An 18536-nucleotide genomic window follows, 5' to 3' on the forward strand; every position below is an offset into this window, starting at 1 on the left:
GTAGCCGGGACTACAAGTGTGTCCCACTGCACTCAGCTGAACAGTGAACTATATTTTTGAAGAAAATAAAGTCAACCAAAAATCCATATCTACCTAAAATATTTTTCAAAAATAAAGGTGAAATAAACAATTTTTAGATAAACAGAAGGTAAGAGAATTCATCACCAGGCTACCCACAGAAAAATGAATATTAAAGAAGTCTTTGGGCTGAAAGAAAATGATAACTTGAAACTGGTTATACAAAGCAATAAAGAGCTTTACAGATGGTATATATGTGAGTAAACATAGACAAATTTTCTTATTTTTAATTTTTAAAAAAGAGAATTAACTGTTTAAGGCAAAAAAAGTAGTGTAGATTTTATAATGTATGTTCAAGTATGACAACAATAAAATCACCAAAAACAGAAGGAAAATAAATTAAATATACTCATAAGCTCTTTACACTATACATTAAGTTTTATAAGATGATGAAAGATGGAATGTATTGATTCAAAGATGCATAATATAAACCTAGGGCAGTCACTAAAATATACTCAATAATCCAAAAGAAGGCAAGAAAAGAAAAAAAAGGAACAATGTTAAGCGGAATAAATTAAATTCAAATAGCAAGATGGTTGACTTAAACCCAGCTATATCAATAATTACATAAATGTAAATGGTCTATACCCTCCAATTAAAAGTCAGATGTTATCAGACATAGTTTTTAAAATCCAGCAAAATGGCTTACAGTTTTAAAAACTGACAATCTCAAGTTTTGGCAAAAATGTGGTGCAACTAGAACTCTCGTATATTATTAGTGGGAATGTAAAGTGGCATAATCACTTTGGAAAACTATTTGGCAATCCATATTAAAGTTTTGTGTGTGTGTATATATATGTATATATATATATATGCTCTAGCAATTCTACTCAACAGAAATGCATACATATATTCACAAAAAGAACACATAAGAATGTTCATGGCAGCACTTTTGTAATAGCTAAAACCTGGACACCACTCATATTTTCATCAACACTAGACTAGATAAATAAATTGTGGTATATTTATACAATGGAATATTATAAGACAACAAAACAAGCAAACCACTGCCATATGCCATAGCATGGGTGAATTCTACAAAATAATATTTAGTGAAAGAAGCCAGATAAGAAAGCATATACTGTATGATGTTATTTAAGTAACATTTAAATAAAGTCCAAAATCAGGCAAATGTAATCAATTTGGAATGAAGTCAGAACATTGGCTACTTTTTAGGGGGTGGTGTCTAGGAGAAGGCAGAAGGAAAAGTTCTGGAGTGCTGGCAATTTTCTAATCTTTGATTTGTATGGTGGTTACTTGAATGTGTCATTTTTTGTAAAATTACATCAAGCTATACAAGTAGGACTTACACACTTTGCTCTGTTCATGTTATACGTCACTAAAATGTTTGTTTGTTTGTTTGTTTTTTAAATACAGATGAATGGCGTTCCAGGCAGGGAGCTAGCATAAGACATGGAGAGGGAAATAATATGATACGTGGAAAATGACAAGTAGCTCAATGTTGCTGGAATATAAAACCAGAAGTGGGTTATAGAAGGGCTAAGGCTGAGGCCGGGCGCCGTGGCTCACGCCTGTAATCCCAGCACTTTGGGAGGCCGAGGCGGGCGGATCACGAGGTCAGGAGATCGAGGCCATCTTGGCTAACACGGTGAAACCCCGTCTCTACTAAAAATACAAAAAATTAGCTGGGCGTGGTGGTGGGCTCCTGTAGTCCCAGCTACTCGGGAGGCTGAGGCAGGAGAATGGCGTGAACCCGGGAGGCGGAGCTTGCAGTGAGCCGAGATAGCGCCACTGCAGTCCGGCCTGGGCAAAAAAGCGAGACTCCGTCTCAAAAAAAAAAAAGAAAAAAAAAAAAGAAAAAAAGGCTGAAGAGGTGTCAGTTACAGGTGATGGAGGTGTCACACTAAAGAGCCTGGACTGTCTGCTGAGGGCAATTAGGAAACACCAGAGGAGCCCAAGCAAGAGCTACATAATAAGATTTAAAATTAAAAAAAAAAAATTGTGTCAATCCTTGTGACGGGGATCCAAAATAGACACAGGGAGATTGGTTTAGATGCTCTTGCAAAAATCCAGATGAGGGATGATGAAACACTGAGTCAGGGCAGTGGTTGTGGGGCTATTAAAAGAGCATGATCTGAGAAATAGGAGACAATATTAGTAAGACTTTATAGGATGTGGGAGGTGAAGAAAGCAGAGTTGGGATGATTCTTAGATTTGTAACACAAATGACTGCATGACTGGTCGTTCTGTCAAATGAGGCAGTGAAATCTAGATGGAGTTCAGGAAAGGGGCAAAAGACAAGTTCAGTTTAGACAGTTTGGACAGGTTTACCAGATAAGGCAGCACTCTTCAAGTCAAGGGGGATTCTTTGGGAGCTATTTTGGGGTCTCCTGTTTCCTGGAATCAATGACCAATTTAAATGCCAGGTCTCTGATGTTCTTTACAATTACTGTTTGGTTTTCTTGCCTTTTCTGGTCACAGTGCACATTCAAGACACAAAGCCACGGTTGTCAGCAGCAGATCCAGCAGCACCACGGTCCTGGGGTCTGAAAGACTTCATCTTGCTTTCCTCTGCTACTCCAGACAAAGGCCGTCTTGTACACTATCTATTTCAGTCATTTGTATGAGCGCCGTGGAATATTTTCAAGCTATCCCTTTTAAGCATTATCTCTTGGCAGTTAAGAAAATAGATCCATCGCAAGCACTGGAATTTCTGAAAAGGAGTTTAAAAATAGCTCCGGGTGCTAGACAGCTGCAGCTATTGGGAAACTGAACCCTTGGCTTGCACTTTTGCTGGTTTTCATTTCAACCTTGCAGCTGGAAATCAGTAGCTCTTCCTCTGTTGGGAACAGATGCAAAAGGAAGAAGGCACGAATCAGTACCCTCTTTTGACTTGGGGTCACACTTGGCAATCTGAATGCTGAGAGGCACCAGGGCAATGGAGAGTGAGCATGTAAAACTCTTGAGTTTCAAACAGCCTATCCAATATTATCTTTATATTTATTTGGAAATGAAAATAAAGCTTGTTGGTTTTGTCATGCAAATTATAGGAAGCAAATCAGATAAAACCCTCTTGGCTGGTAAGAATAGGCAGAAAACACATCAACTGGTAACAACACAATGCTTTACATGCATTCTTTGACAACGCTATGAAGTGACTGCTATTGCCATTTCCATCTTACGAGTGAATGAGAAAGGAAATTGTGGAAGAAAGTGCCTGGCCACAGAGCCAGGGAGTTGGGGAGGTGGGGTTGTCACACAGTCAGGCTCCAAAGCCCCTGCTCCCAGCCATTGCACTCTATCACCTTTCAACTGGGGATGCATGCAATGTTCATGTTTCTCAAAAGGGAGCATGGGTGTTTAAAAGTAGAAAACTCCAGGAATAGACATGAACAAATCTCTGTTTTAAGCCTAGCTATACCATGATGCCACTCAATACATTTTTGCTGAGTAAATGAAGGACTGCATTTTAAATAAATAAAGGAGGACCCTTAGCCTTTTTCTGTTTGTTTTTGTGATTTTTTTTTGAGATGGGGTCTTGCTCTGTTGCCCAAGCTGGAGTGCAGTGGTGTAAACACGGCTTACTACAGCCTTGACCTCCCAGGCTCAAGTGATCCTCCCACTTCAGCCCCCCAAGTAGCTGGGACTACAGGCATGCACTACCACACCTGGCTAATTTTTGTATTTTTTGTGAAGATGAGGTTTCATCATGTTGCCAAGGCTGGTCTCGAACTCCTGAGCTCAATTGATCCACCTGCCTTGGCCTCCCAAAGTGCTGGGATTACAGGCATGAGCCACTGGATCTGGCCCCCTTAGTCTGTTTGAGATTCCGTTTCTTTATCTGTAAAATGAATATAATGATATATTTTGGTAGGTTTCACAAAACTTCCAAGGATCAAATGAAATAATGAGCTTTTTACGGTAGTGAAATAGCCTGGAAATTCATTCCTAGTTAATTCAACCAGTGGTTATTGAACACCTACCATGTGCTTGGAGCTGCATCTATATCGGTGAATTAAGAAAATAGAGTCCCCGCTTATGTTCTATCAGGAGGAGATAAAAAATAAACAGACCTACTAAGTAGGTAAAAATTCTAAATTGTGTTATGATGTATCCCTTAAATGATGAGGGAATATGGAAAAACAAAAAAATAAAGTGGTGTAAGCATGATTGACATGGGGATGGGCTGGAATCTAAAACCAGGTGCTCACAATAGGCCTCACAGAAAAGGTGACATTGCATTGACATTTTAAGGTGAAGGAGTTAGCTCTGCGGACATCTGTGAAGAGTGTGACAGATAATGAGGTGGAAAGATGCCTGCTGTGTAAGGGGAAGTCATTGCGGAGTTCAGGGCTTTGTATGGACTTGAACTCTGTTCAGAAAGAGACAAGGCCCACCAGAGGGCTTGGCATGACCTGGCACGTTTTAAGGGGATCATGCCAGCTGCTGTGTTGAGAATGGATGTAGGTGGTAACGGCAGGAACAGGGGATGAGACCAGTTCCAGAAGACAGGTAGGAAGTGTCACCTTCTGTATACACTTCAAAGAAAGAGCCAGTGGATTATGATGAAACTGGAGGAAAAGCTAGAGAATGAGCTCCAGAATCCAAGGAAGGAAGTGGACCAGGGCAGAGGGCACATTAGATCATATTGACAGGTCTGGCCAATGAGGGCTGGGGCTACCTGGGAGATTTGATGTGGTCACTGTTGACCGTGACAAGAGCCATCTTGCTGGGGGGCGGGAGTGGACACTGACTGGAGTGGGTTGAAGGAAGAATGGAAGGAGAGAAACTGGAGGCAGAGAAAAATAGGAGTGTGTTTTTTAAATTTTTATTTTTAATTGTGGTAAAATACACATGAAAGCGACCATTTTAACCATTTTTTAACCATACAATTCAGTGGTGTTAAGTACATTCACATTGTCGTGCGACCACCCTCCAGAAATTTTTCATCTCTTGAAAAATGGAAATTCTACACTCATCAAACAAGAACCCTCATTTCCCACCAGCCCTGGGCAAAACGTCATCCTACTTTCTTTTGCTATGAATTTGACTACTCTAGGTACCTCTTGTAAGTGGAATAGTATATCTTTGTCGTTTTGTTTTTGGCTTATTTCACTTAGCATAATATGTTCGAGGTTCAACCATGTGTTAGAATTTCCTTCCTTTTCAAGGCTCAATGATATTCCATTGTGTGGATTATACTGCCTCTTATTTATCCATTCATCTATTGATGGGTGACACTTGAGTTGCTTCTGCCTTTTGGCTATTGTGAATAATGCTGCTATGAACATGGTGCACAAATATCTCTTTGAGACCCTGCTTTCAATTCTCTTGGGTATATACCTAGGAGTGGAATTGCTGGATGAGGCAGAGAAAAGTTTTACTGCAAAGGGAAGAAATTAAATGGGGTGTAGTCTGCAGAGGAAGGGAGAGACACAAGAGGACTTCTGTTTTTTTCTTTTAAAAGATGTGAAAATTGGAGAAATAGCCTGTTTTCATTTGATAAGACTGATCTGGGCCGGACGTGGTGGCTCACACCTATAATCCCAATACTTTGGGAGGCCAAGGCGGGTGTATTACCTGAGGTCAGGAGTTCGAGACCAGCCTGGCCAACATGGCAAAACCCCATCTCTACTGAAAATACAAAAATTAGCCTGGCATGTCCTCCCAGCAAAGCTAGAAGAAAGTGAGTTTCTCCTTTCCAAAGGTCTGTTACAGTGATCAGTTATCTGTGACTTCAACTACCAGTATCTGTGATACTTGGTCCAAGTCCTCCTCCATGAAGCCAGGGGCGGGGGCAGCCCTACCCAAACCTTACAACTACGAACAGAGGAGGGATAGTTCCCCAAGGAAAGTTAGAGTTTGTTACAGAAGAATGGAAAATGAATGTGGACAGACAAAAAAAAAAATAGAAGATATTTATTAGTTTTTTATCTTTGTTACAATAATGAAGATAGAGACTCAGAGAAGTCACTCAACTTATAACTAGAGTGGTAGAGCTGGGTTTTGAATTCAATGGCTATAATTTTTTAAACTTTTTATTTTGAAATAACTATAGATTGACAGGAAGTTGCAAATATATATATGTGTGTGTGTATGTGTGTGAGAGAGAGTGTGTGTGTATGTGTGGGTGTGTATATGTATATACGAGGAGGGTCTATGTACCCTTCACCCAGTTTCCCACTGAGTATCCCAATGTGTGATTATAGTACAACATCAAAACCAGAAAATTAACATTGGTGCAATCCACAGAGTTTATTCAGATTTCACAGGTTTTACATGCACTTATTCTATGCGTGTGTGTGCCCATCTGTGTGTATAGTTATATGAAATTTTATCACGTGTATGAGATTCATGTAACCATTACCATAATCAAGATAGAGAACTGTTTCATCACAACAAGCCTCCCTCATTCTACCTCTTATAGACTTATCTCCTCTCCTTCTTTATCCCTAGCCCTGGAAACCACTGATCAATTATTCTCTATCTCTATAATATTGTCATTTCAAGAATACTATAAAAATTCAAAAGGTTACAATATGTAACTTTTGAAATTGGCTTTTTTCACCCAGTGTAATTCTCTTGAGATTCATCCATGTTGGCTGTATTAAGAGTTTATTCCTGTTTATTGCTGCATAGTATTCCATGGTATGGATGTTTAACCATTCAACCATTGAAGGACATTTGGGTTGTTTCTAGGTTTTAGATATTTCCAATAAAGCTTCTAAGAACACTCATGTACAGGTTTTCGTGTGAACTTAAGTTTTCATTTCTCTGAGATAAATGCACAAATGTGCAAATGGTAAGTGCATGCTTAGTTTTATAAGAAACTGGCAAGCTATTTTCCAGGGTGATGCTACCATTTGACATTTCCATCAGCAGTGTGTAAGTGATCCAGTTTCTTTACATCCTCACTAGCATTTGGTGTTATTGCTTTTTTAAATTTTAGCCATTCTAATAGTTACATTGTAACAACTCATTGTAGTTTTAATTTGAATTTTTCTAATGGCTAATGGTGTTGAACATATTTTCATATGCTTATTTGCCATCTGTACATTTTCTTCTATGAGCCATTTATTTGTGGTTTTTGGCCCATTTTGTAATTAGATTGTTTTGTCTTCTACAGTTATGTTTTGAGAGTTCTTTATATAGTCTAGATACAAGTCTGTTAGATGAATATGTGGTTTGCCAATATTTTCTCCCAGTCTCTGGTTTATTTTTTCATTCTGTTTTTTTGTTTTTTGTTTTTTTTTGAGATGGAGTTTCGCTCTTGTTGCCCAGGCTGGAGTGCAATGGCGCATCTCGGCTCACCGCAACCTCCACCTCCTGGGTTCAGGCAATTCTCCTGCCTCAGCCTCCCGAGTAGCTGGGATTACAGGCATCTGCCACCAAGCCTGGCTAATTTTTTGTATTTTCGTAGAGACGGGGTTTCTCCATGTTGGTCAGGCTGGTCTCAAACTCCCGACCTCTCGTGATCCTCCCAAAATGCTGGGATTACAGGTGTGAGCCACTGTGCCCGGCCTTTTCATTCTCTTAATAGGGTGTTTTTCAGAGCAAACATTTTTAATTTTGATGAAGTACCAAGATGCCTCAATTTTTTCTTTTATAAATTGTGCTTTTGATTTTAAGTCTAAGACCTCCTTAACTTAGCTGTAAGTGCTAAAGATTTTCTCCCATATTTTTCTCTAAAAATGTTGAAGTTTTATGTTTACATCTAAGTCTGTGATCTATGTTAATTTTTGTATAAAGTTTTAAAGTATGAGACTTAAGTTAAAACAAGAGATTTTGTTTTGTTTTGTTTTTTGCTCCAACACCAGTTGTTGAAAAGAGTTTCCTTCCTTCATTCACTTGCTTTTGCACTTTTGGTATTTTTGGTAAAAAATCAGTTGAGTATATTTGTGTGGGTCTATTTCTGAGTCCGCTATTCTGTTTCATTGATTTGTGGGTTTATCTCTCCACCAATATCATACTACCCTGGCAACTGTAGCTACATAGTGAGACTTAACACAAGGTAGAGTGCTTCCTCCTACTTTTTAAAATAGTTATCACAGCTATTTTATTTTCAAAATTTTTGCCTCCCATACAAATTTTAGAATAAGCTTGGCTTTGTCTACAAAATCTTTTTGGGATTTTGATAAGAATTGTGTTAAACTATTGATAATTTGGGAAGAATTGACATCTCCACTATGATGAGTCTTCCAGTCTATGAACATGGTATTTCTCCTCATTTATGTAGGTCTTTATTTTTTCATCAGCATTTTGTAATTTTCATCAGAGACATAGTATATGTATTTATACCTAAGTATTTTATTTTCTTTGAAGTGATTGTAAATGGTATTGTTTTTAATTTCAGTTTCCCCATGTTCATTGACAGGATAAACAAATGCATTTGATTTTTGAGTGTTGATCATGTATTCTGTGACCTTACTTAATTCACTTATTAATTCTAGGAGGTTTATTTTAGTTTATGTTTTTTAGATTCTTTAGGATTGTATAAATAGACAATCATGTTATCTGCAAATAGAGATGATTTTATTTCTTTCTTTTCAATCTGTATGTCTTGTATTTCTTTTTCTTGCTATATTGCACTGGCTAGAACTTCTACTACCCTGTTGAAGAAGATGTTGAAAGCAGACATCTTTGTCTTATTCCCAATCTCAGTGGGAAAATGTTCAGTTGGCACCATTAAGTATGATGTTAGATGTTTTTTTTTTTTGTAAATGCCTTTTCACAAAGTTGAGATATTTTTCCTCTGTTCCTACTTTAGTGAGTTTTTTTGAAAAATAGGGATCATACTTTGCTTTCACAGGATTGCTGTGATGATTCTAGGTGAAACATAAGTAAAAGTTTATGGCTGTTGTGGGCCCTCAAATAAGGTTTAGAAAAAGAACCTTTGGACAACATTAAGGTGAGTCATTACAACTTAAAGTGAAACCTTCTGTAGACAAATGATCTCACATTTTCACTTCTAGATATCTCTTCTGAAGAAACATTGGCTCATGTCCCAGAGATTTATATACAAGGAAGTTTACTGCAACCATGGCTGCAACAGAAAAAGCCATTGTGTACCACAGTGTCTATTTAGCCAATTGTCCATCTTTAGATATTCTGAATGCCTAAAGATAGACAATTGGCTAAATAGAAATTGTGGTACATCCATACAATGGAATACCATGAAGCCATTGACAAAACATCAAGATTCTATGGACCAACATGGAAAGAGTGCCAAGGATGGGAACGGTGGCTCACACCTGTAATCCCAGCACTTTGGGAGGCCAAGACGGTTATATCACCTGAGGTCACGAGTTTGAGACTAGCCTGGCCAACATGGCGAAACCCTGTCTCTACTAAAAATACAAAAATTAGGTGGGCATGGAGGCAGGCACCTGTAATCCCAGCTACTCAGGAGGCTGAGGCAGGAGAATCGCTTGAATCTGGGAGGTGGAGGTTGCAGTGAGCTGAGATTGTGCCATTGCACTCCAGCCTGGGCAACAAGAGCAAATTCTGTCTCAAAAAGAAAAAAAAAAAAGAGAGAAAAAGTGCCAAGACACAAGGTTAGGTGAACAAAGGAAGTCTCAAAACAGAACAATTTGATTTTTTATTTATAAATGGCATAATATATAAATTGGGCTTACAAATTTCTACTTATATTTACATACATATAGTATATAAGTATATATTTTTAAAACCCAGTCATATATTGTAAACACATTCCTAAGTGCATGGAAAAAGGCCTAGAAGGACTTGACACTCATTTGCTAACATCGGACATCCTTCGGGGAATGAATGGGATTGGGTAGAGTACAAAGGGGTACAAAAGATCACTTTAAAAAACTTTATAAATATATTTGGTCTTTAAAACATTTTTTCACAATGATAATGTTTATATTTACTATCTGTTTACCTAAATAAGACTCAGGTAGTGTGGGGCGGGGAGTAGCAATTTCTAATGGTAAAATTTCAGACAATTGTTGTCCATAGTCACTGGGACCCAGAATTCCCGAGCTCTCTTTGTTCTATTGCTGGCTGCAATATTAGTTGTATGATTTTGGACAAGTCACTTTCTCTCTCTGGGCCTCAGATTCCTCTTGTAATGAGGAGATTAAACTAGAGTACCCATGGATAAGCATTTTTATTATTCACATTTAAGCATCTGACCTCTCTTTGCAAATAGGTTTTTGTATGTGGAAGCTTTATGTATACAACAGAAGAAAGCATGTCAACAACCCAGCCATTTGTACCCCGGATCCATTTTAGCACTAACGTTTTCTGACTGGAGTTGAAGGCAGTGAACCCAAAGCCACCCGTCAGAAGTATACTGCCCCTCAGCTGAGTGAAAAATAACTGGGTGATTTCAAGTGACCCACAGAAGCTCAGGAGTGACAGTTGCTCTCATAAAATGTGTTCCCTGAGCATTAAGCCCTGGTGTTGGCAGGGTCTGATAGCTCAGGGACTGTTTGAGCTCCAAGGAGATCATTACTGTTTCTAGAGAGTTCTATGAGGACCCTGGGTCTTTGGAAGAACTATCCATTTGTGGTTTTTAGGAGAATCAGGTCCTAGATCACTGAAGCCACAGCCCATGGCCCAGAGCTGTAGCTTTACTGCTTTGGGGCTGCAGCAGGGAGGCGAGGCCACCTGGGGAAGCTGAGGGCAAGAGTAGAGGTCAAGTGCAACACACAGCATGCTGTGAAATATGAGAAAGGCTCATAGTGTCTTTTCTTTGAAATGAAAAGCGCCATCTCGACTTCTGTGGAATTGGGTCCAGCCTTCCTTGGCTATAACAGGCATGATAAGGATCATTTTGCCTCCTTTAGGAGCAGGGCTAGATGTCCTACAATTCTCTGCATTAGTTGAGCCCATGGATGGTAACAGCCATGGTCTGAGTTATAAAAAAAAAAAAAAGCACATCACCCAGAAAAAAGCCTGGGCCCTGTGCTTTTGGGATTCTATTCGCATGTGGTTCGGACTGGCAAGACTCAAACCCAGAAAGAGGGACTCCCTGAGAGGGGAAAGGCAGATGTGCAGGGCCACTCTGGCCCAAGTCTTCTCTGTGGATCAAAGCAGAAGGTAGGAAGCCGGTGTTTTATACCTCCCTGCCTTTCCCTGCCCATTTGTGGGATGGAGAGCTGGGGGCCTGGGTGAATGACTTGTTGTAGGTCCACACTCCTACCAAGGCACACCAGCCTGGAGGGCGGGAGACCTGGGCTCAAGCCCCAGTTGGGCCGCTTTCTCATCGAGGCTAGTCACATGCCTTTGCGGGTTCTCAGTTTCATTGTTTTTAAAAAGACCATTAGATTAGATACCTTTAAATGTCCCTGCCAGTAACACTCAGTGATTCTAGAACTAGATTGTAAGAGCCTGGCAGGGTTCCACTTATTTGGTAAGAGGAAAGTAATAAGCTATAATGGTTAAGTGTGTGGAAGCTGGAATTAGATTTCCTGAGTTCAACTCCTGACTCTCCTTTACTTACTGTGACTTTTGGAGAAGGTTTTTAATCTCTCTGAGCCTCAGTTTCTACATTGGCAAAATGAAAATAAGAGCTGTAGTTGATGTTGTTGTTTTAAGGGATGCAAATGATAATCTGAATGAAGCTTCAGGATCCAACAGAGTAAATGTTCAATAAGCCTTATCTTATTGTTTTGTATTTCCCCAGTTTAAGATCATAACAGGAACTGGCTAAAATTACTTCTTGATAAAACAATGCCCCTTACCATAGATTCAATTATCCTACAGGCCAAATCATGTGCCCCATGAGGTTAATTTGTTTATTCAATACTAATTAATCAATATTTATTGAACATCTTAAGTGTGGCAGACACTGTGACAGGACTGAGGATGCAAAAGCATCAAGACCTTATTATAGGGCTGGGCGCGGTGGCTCACGCCTGTAATCCCAGAACTTTGGGAGGCCGAGGCGGGCAGATCACTTGAGGTCAGGAGTTCAAGACCAGCCTGGCCAACATGGTCTTGTTGGCCATGACCAGCCTGGCCAATATGGCCAACATAGAAACCTCGTCTGTACTAAAAATACAAAAAAAAAAAAAAAAATTGGCTAGGCATGGTGGTATATGCCTGTAGTCCCAGCTACTTGGAAGGCTGAGTCAGGAGAATCGCTTGAACCCAGGAGGTGGAGGTTGCAGTGAGATGAGATTGAGCCACTGCACTCCAGCCTGGGCGACAGAGCGAGACTCTATCTCAAAAAAAAAAAAAAAAAAAAAAAAGCTCTTATTATAGAACTTACTCTAATAAATACTCTAATAAAATCCTAATTTGGAACACACCTCACTAAGCAACATTTATTAAGCATTTATGGAGTTCAGAGAACTGTTCTGGTGTTGTTGGAGATTCAGTATGATGAATCATTTCCTCCACAAAGATTTTAGAATTTTGAAGGGGAAACAAACACATACTTATGAAGCAACTTAACATGAATTTCATGGCCTTCTCTTATGATCTCCAGTGGTGACTAATTTGGACATTTGTGATATGCTGAGCATTTGTGTCATAAGCATCTCACTGAACTTCCTGTGGTAGTCACTAGTATTAACTCCATTGCAGCCTGGGTAACATGACGAAACCCTGTCTCTACAAACAAAACAAAACAAAACAAACAAACAAACAAACAAAAAACACCACAAAATTAGCCAGGCATGGTGGTGGGTGATGTAGTCCCAGCTACTCGGGAGGCTGAGGTGGGACAATCGCTTGAGCCCAGGAGCTTGAGGTTGCAGTGAGCCGTGATCACGCCACTGCACTCCAGCTTGGATGACAGAGTGAGACCCTGTCTTGAAAACAAAAGCAAAAACTCCATTACACAGAAAAAAGGAATTCACCCCTGAGAGGGTAGGTAACTTATCAAGGGTCACACAGTTGGCAAGAAGGAGAGGGTTGTCCTGTCTTTAGTATACCCCGCTGTATTAGTTAACTTGAGCTGCCATAAGAAAGCACCACCAACTGGGTAACTTAAACAACAGAAATGTGTTGTCCCTTCTAGTCCTGGAGGCTAGAAGTCCAGATCAAGGTGTCGGTAGGGCTGTTTCCTTCTGAGGGCTGCAAAAGAGAATCCGCCCCATGCCTCTCTCCTAGCCCCTGGTGGTTTGCTGGCAATCTTTGGTGGTGTTGGGCTTGTAGATGCATCACACTGATCTCTGCTTTCACCTTCACGTGGCATTCTCCCCATGTGCATGTCTGTCTCTGTGTCCAAATTTCCCCTTGTTATATGGACACAGTCATACTGGTATAGAGATCACCCTTATGGCCTCATCTTAACTTGATCGTCTGCAAAGCCACTATTTTCAAATAGGGTCACATGCGCAGGTATCGAGGATTAGGACTTGAACATTTTTTGGTGGGGAGACACAATTTAACCCATTCGAGGCTTTGGTGTCTCTCACTTGCAGTTCTTTCACTTCCTCCCTAAGACAGCTTCAGGCAGCTTAGAGTTGGATCTCCTTCTTGACATTCTAATCAGCTGACGGCCAACTGCTTGTCAGGGGTCCTATGCTTGCTGATGAAGTTCCCGGTGGTGCCAGGCACTCTCCCCATTGAAACAGTCCAGCTGGCATGATGAGAGGGCAGGTAAAGAAGGCACGTCACCTTCTACAAACCAAAGTGTAACAGCAACAAGATTAATATAGCAATGTCTATTTATTGATCAGTTATTATCTGCTAGGCACTGAGTTAAGTATTTTTCATGCACAATCTATTTATTCCACACAGCAATCCTAAAAGATAGGAATCACTATCTCATTTCACATATGAAAAAAACCTGAAGCTCAGAGAGATTAGGTCCAAAGCCATTGACTGTTTGTGGCCAGGAGTTCAAGACCAGCCTGGGCCAAATAGCAAGATCCCGTCTTTACAAAAACATTTAAAAAATATTAACTGAGTATGATGGTGCATGCCTGTAGTCCCAGCTACTTAGGAGGCTGAGGCAAGAGGATCGCTTGAGCCCAGGAGGTCAAGGCTGCTGTGAGCTATGATCACACCACTGTATTCCAACCTGGGCGACAGAGTGAGATCCTGTCTCTAAATAATTGATAATAATAATAATAATAATAACAGATGTTAGCAAATACTGCTTTACTATGTTGTCTCTTTTCCATGGAGCTTCTGGGTTAAATAACACCCTTTCCCCCTCCCCTTAGTATGGTTGATTTGAGACTCTGCCCAAGCCTTGTTAGTTCATATCCTGGGGCTGTGAATGAAGTCAGTGAGTTCTAAGAGTGGTTAGTGCAGTAGCCACAGGCAATGTGACCTTGAAACAAAGATGGGCAAGGCCCAGAAGAGGACGCCTGTCACTAAGGTCTGCCCAGTGCTGTTTTCCCTGAGCTGTAGCAGCATCACACCGTCACTCCCTTGTGCAGGGACTGAAGTAAGCCCATGGTTTATTCTGGAGGTTGCTCTTGACGCTGCTGTAGAAAATACCATTGTTTCCATTGTTCTAGAAAGTGGGCTGGGCTGGGCACAGTGGCTCACGCCTGTAATCCCAGCACTTTGGGAGGCCGAGGTGGGTGGATCTCCTGAGGTCAGGAGTTCGAGACCAGCCTGACCAAAATGGAGGAACCCTGTCTCTACTAAAAATACAAAATTAGCCGGGCGTGGTGGCCCATGCCTGTAGTCCCAGCTACTCGGGAGGCTGAGGCAGAAGAATCACTTGAACCCAGGAGGCGGAGGTTGCGGTGAGCTGAGATCGCGCCTTTGCACTCCAGCCTGGGCAACAAGAGTGAAACTCTGTCTCAAAAAAAATAAAAGAAAAGAAAGGAAAAGAAAAGAAAAAAAGTGGGCTGGGGCAGCCTTTCCCAGGGAGTGAGGACTTGGGCGGTGACTGAGCAGAGGCCAGGAGCAGGGAAAACAGAAACAGGGCTGCTGAGACCCAAACCAAGACCCTCTGCTGTCTCTATCATGTATTTCCCTGATGATAAAAGTAATCACTGATTATTTATTTAAAAACACAAAAGTGTTTCTTCCTTTCACAATCTTAACCATGTTGGTGCATAGAATTCCATACTGCTTCCATTCACATATAAAAATTATTAATCATATATCAAAAAGATCATATGATTTGTCATCTGCTTTGGTCACTTAATGATATGGAGTATCATGTCCTGTCTGTGCAGAAAGCCCTCCCTCATTCTTTTGAATGGTCGTACAGGATTTGATTGTTTCATTGTGCGGATAAAGCATAAATTGTTTAGAGTGTTAATGATAGACATACTATTTCCTACTTTTTGTTCTTAGAAACAAGGTTTTTTTTTTTTTAGAGACAGGGTCTCACTCTGTCACCCAGGCTGGAGTGCAATGGTGCAATCATAGCTCACTGCAACCTCAACCTCCCAGGCTCAAGGGATCCTCTCACCCCAGCCTCCCAAGCATCGGAATTACAGGCATGTGCCATCGTCATGCCTGGTTGATTTTTTAGTTTTTGTAGAGATGGGTGGGGGAGGGGTCTCACTATGTTGCCCAGGCTGGTCTCAAACTCCTGACATCAAGACTCTACCCTCCTCAGCTTCCCAAAATGTGGGGATTACAGATATGAGCCACCACACTCAGCCAAAATTCTTGTACATACATCTTTGTCTTCTTGCCCAATTATTTCTTTAAGATTCATTGTTAAAATGAAATTGCTAGGTCAAAGGGCACACCTATTTGCAAGTTAAAAATTTGAAAGTTCATTTCCAGGTTGACTTCCACAAATGTTAGATATGGTAATGTTCCCACCAATAGTACTGGGGACTACCTGTTTCCCCTCCTCTGCCAATTAAGCATTACACATGTAACAGAAGAACAAAACCATGTCTCATTGTAAATTATGTTTTAAAAATTATAAGTGAAAGTGACTGTATGTTTATGTTTGTTTGGCCATCTATATGTCTCTTCTGTGGCTACTGTTTATGTTGTTTCTCGACTGGGATGTCCTCATGGAATCTCCAGAAAGTTGCAAACTTAGTGTGTATCTGGACTTTCTTTACCACAACAGGGACCCGTGCATGGTTGGCTTTCAATTATCTGGGGAAAAAGGAACCAGTGACCCTGAGACTCCAAGGTCAGCTTTAATCATTCCTTCACGAATTCAGGCCAATTCATTCATTTACTCTTGCAGTCATTTGGAAATTATTCCTGTAGTAATCCATTGCTCTGGTTTACTCATTAATCATTTTTCAAGTCATTATTGAGCATCTGCTGCCTGGGAAATGCCAGGTCCCAGGGGCGGGGGAGACTGGAAGGGAAACCCTCTGTGGTGATTACTCTCCCTGCCTAAAGGCAGAGATCAGTCCCATAAATGGCAGAATTCCGAGCCACTGGGTAGGAGGAATGGAGGGAAAGACTGTGACTAAGGAAGGCTTCCTGGAGGTCACCTGTGAGAGGATCAGTAGGATTTGGGTATAAAAAGATGGAAAAGGGTCCCAGCAGAAAAGCAGATCCAGGGAAGAATCCCCTTTGCAGGTGGAGGAGAAAAAAGTATAAACAAAGGCAAAGGTGAGAGCTGTTATGTAGCAGGGAACCCAGCTCTGTGACATGGGTTTGCCAGGCATGGGGGTGGCTGGAGCAAAGGCTCTTCTCTTTTTTTTTGTTTTGGAGAAGGAGTCTTGCTCTGTCACCCAGGCTGGAGTGCAGTGGGGTGAGCTCGGCTTACTGCAACCTCCGCCTCCCAGGTTCAAGCGATTCTCATGCCTTAACCTCCTAAGAAGCTGGAATTAACAGGCTCGTGCCACCACGCCCAGCTAATTTTTGTATTTTTAGTAGAGATGAGGTTTCACCATGTTGGCCAGGCTATTCTTGAGCTCCTGACCTCAGATGATCGGAACACCTCGGCCTCCCAAAGTGCTGGGATTACAGACATGAGCCACCGGGCCCAGTCAAAGGCTCTTCTTAAAAGGGGTTAATGGAAGATAATGTGAGATTGGCCAGTGGGGTGGGACTTCATTTGTGACCACCCAGAAACTAGACTAAGGCAGAGCTGTGCTTTAAGAGATATTCTGGCAACAATGTAGAGGACAGACTGGCAGAAAGACATCTTAGCTAAGGCTGTGGCAACAGCCAAGGACAGTGATGAGGAGACCCTGAGTTTGGACGCTAATGGGAAAGGCTTGAGGGCTTGGGGAAGTGCAAGAGCCCTGGGCTAAGAAGTGGGAGGCCTGGGTTCCACTGCCATGTTGCCACTGCCTGTCTGTAAAGGGAGGTGGTTTCAGGAGGGTCAGAAGATCAGCTGTTACGTAGCAGGGAACCCAGCTCCGTGGCATTCCACTACTCACCAGCTCCTGTGGACCCTCCACTGGTTTCAAGGTGCTCCTCTAGGTGTGGGGCCAAATACAGTGAGAAGACATGGTCACAGGCAACAAGGAAGACAACCGGGGTAAGGCAGGACTGTACGTGAAACCACTGGAGGAGAAGAAAGGGCTGTTGACATATTCCCTTTTCCTACTTCATTTTTTTGACAACTGCAAAACAATTTCATCTTATGGATGCTCCATAATTCATTTCCCAATTTCCCGATGGTGAAAATTAACAAATTTTTGTTGTCATGGAACTATTTGTGCACTGAATTTCGATCATAGGCAAGAGTTATTTCTGTAGGGCGGTTTCTTGGTGGTGGAAGAGTGCGTGCATTTTATTTATTTATTTATTTTTGAGACAGAGTCTCGCTCTGTTGCCCAGGCTGGAGTGCAGTGGCGTGACTCACTGCAACCTCCGCTTCCCAGGTTCAAGTGATTCTCCTGCCTCGGCCTCCCAAGTAGCTGGGACTACAGATTAGCGCCACCACCCCCGGCTGATTTTTTTGTATTTTTAGTAGATATGGGGTTTCACCATGTTGGCCAGGCTGGTCTCAAACTCCCGATGCCAGGTGATCCGCCTGCTTTGGCCTCCCAAAGTGCTAGGATTACAGGAGTGAGCCACCGTGCCTGGCCGAGTGTGTGCATTTTAGATTTTGAGAGCTTTTGCTGAATCACCCTCTGTAAAGGATTATCTTTATTATTCGGATGACTAAACTGAGGCTCCGGGAAGTTGTGTCATTTGACCTCGGCCATATCAGTGATATAATTTTATCACAGTTTGAGTCTAGGTGGGTCTATCTTCAAACCCCTATTCTTCCCATTACTCCACTCTATCAGGCTATCAGTTCTTAAAGCTCTTTCCATTGTCTATTATATTTTCCTTCTCCACCCTGTAACAATCACCAGGAAAAACCCTACAATGAAAGAGGCTTAGGTACAGGCCTCTTTCTTTTCTGGGAGACAGAAAAGAAGTGGGGAGGGGAGGCTAGATTCCACTCCACAGGTAGCTCTGGGATGGGGACAGGGCAGCTCCCCAAGATGAGAGCCAGTGGTGGCAGCTTTAAAGTGGTAAAGAAACAAGCTGAGTTTCTGCATGGAGGAAACAGCTCAGCCTGAGAGGGAGCCCTGGGGCCTTCCTTGGAGAAAAACTGGTAGTTTCCCAGACAGCCTGCAACCTTAATCCAGAAAAATCTTTGATAAGGAGTTGTCAGCTTCCAATGC

This window comes from Pan paniscus, chromosome 7 (assembly GCF_029289425.2).
Source record: "Pan paniscus chromosome 7, NHGRI_mPanPan1-v2.0_pri, whole genome shotgun sequence".
NCBI lineage: Eukaryota > Metazoa > Chordata > Mammalia > Primates > Hominidae > Pan > Pan paniscus.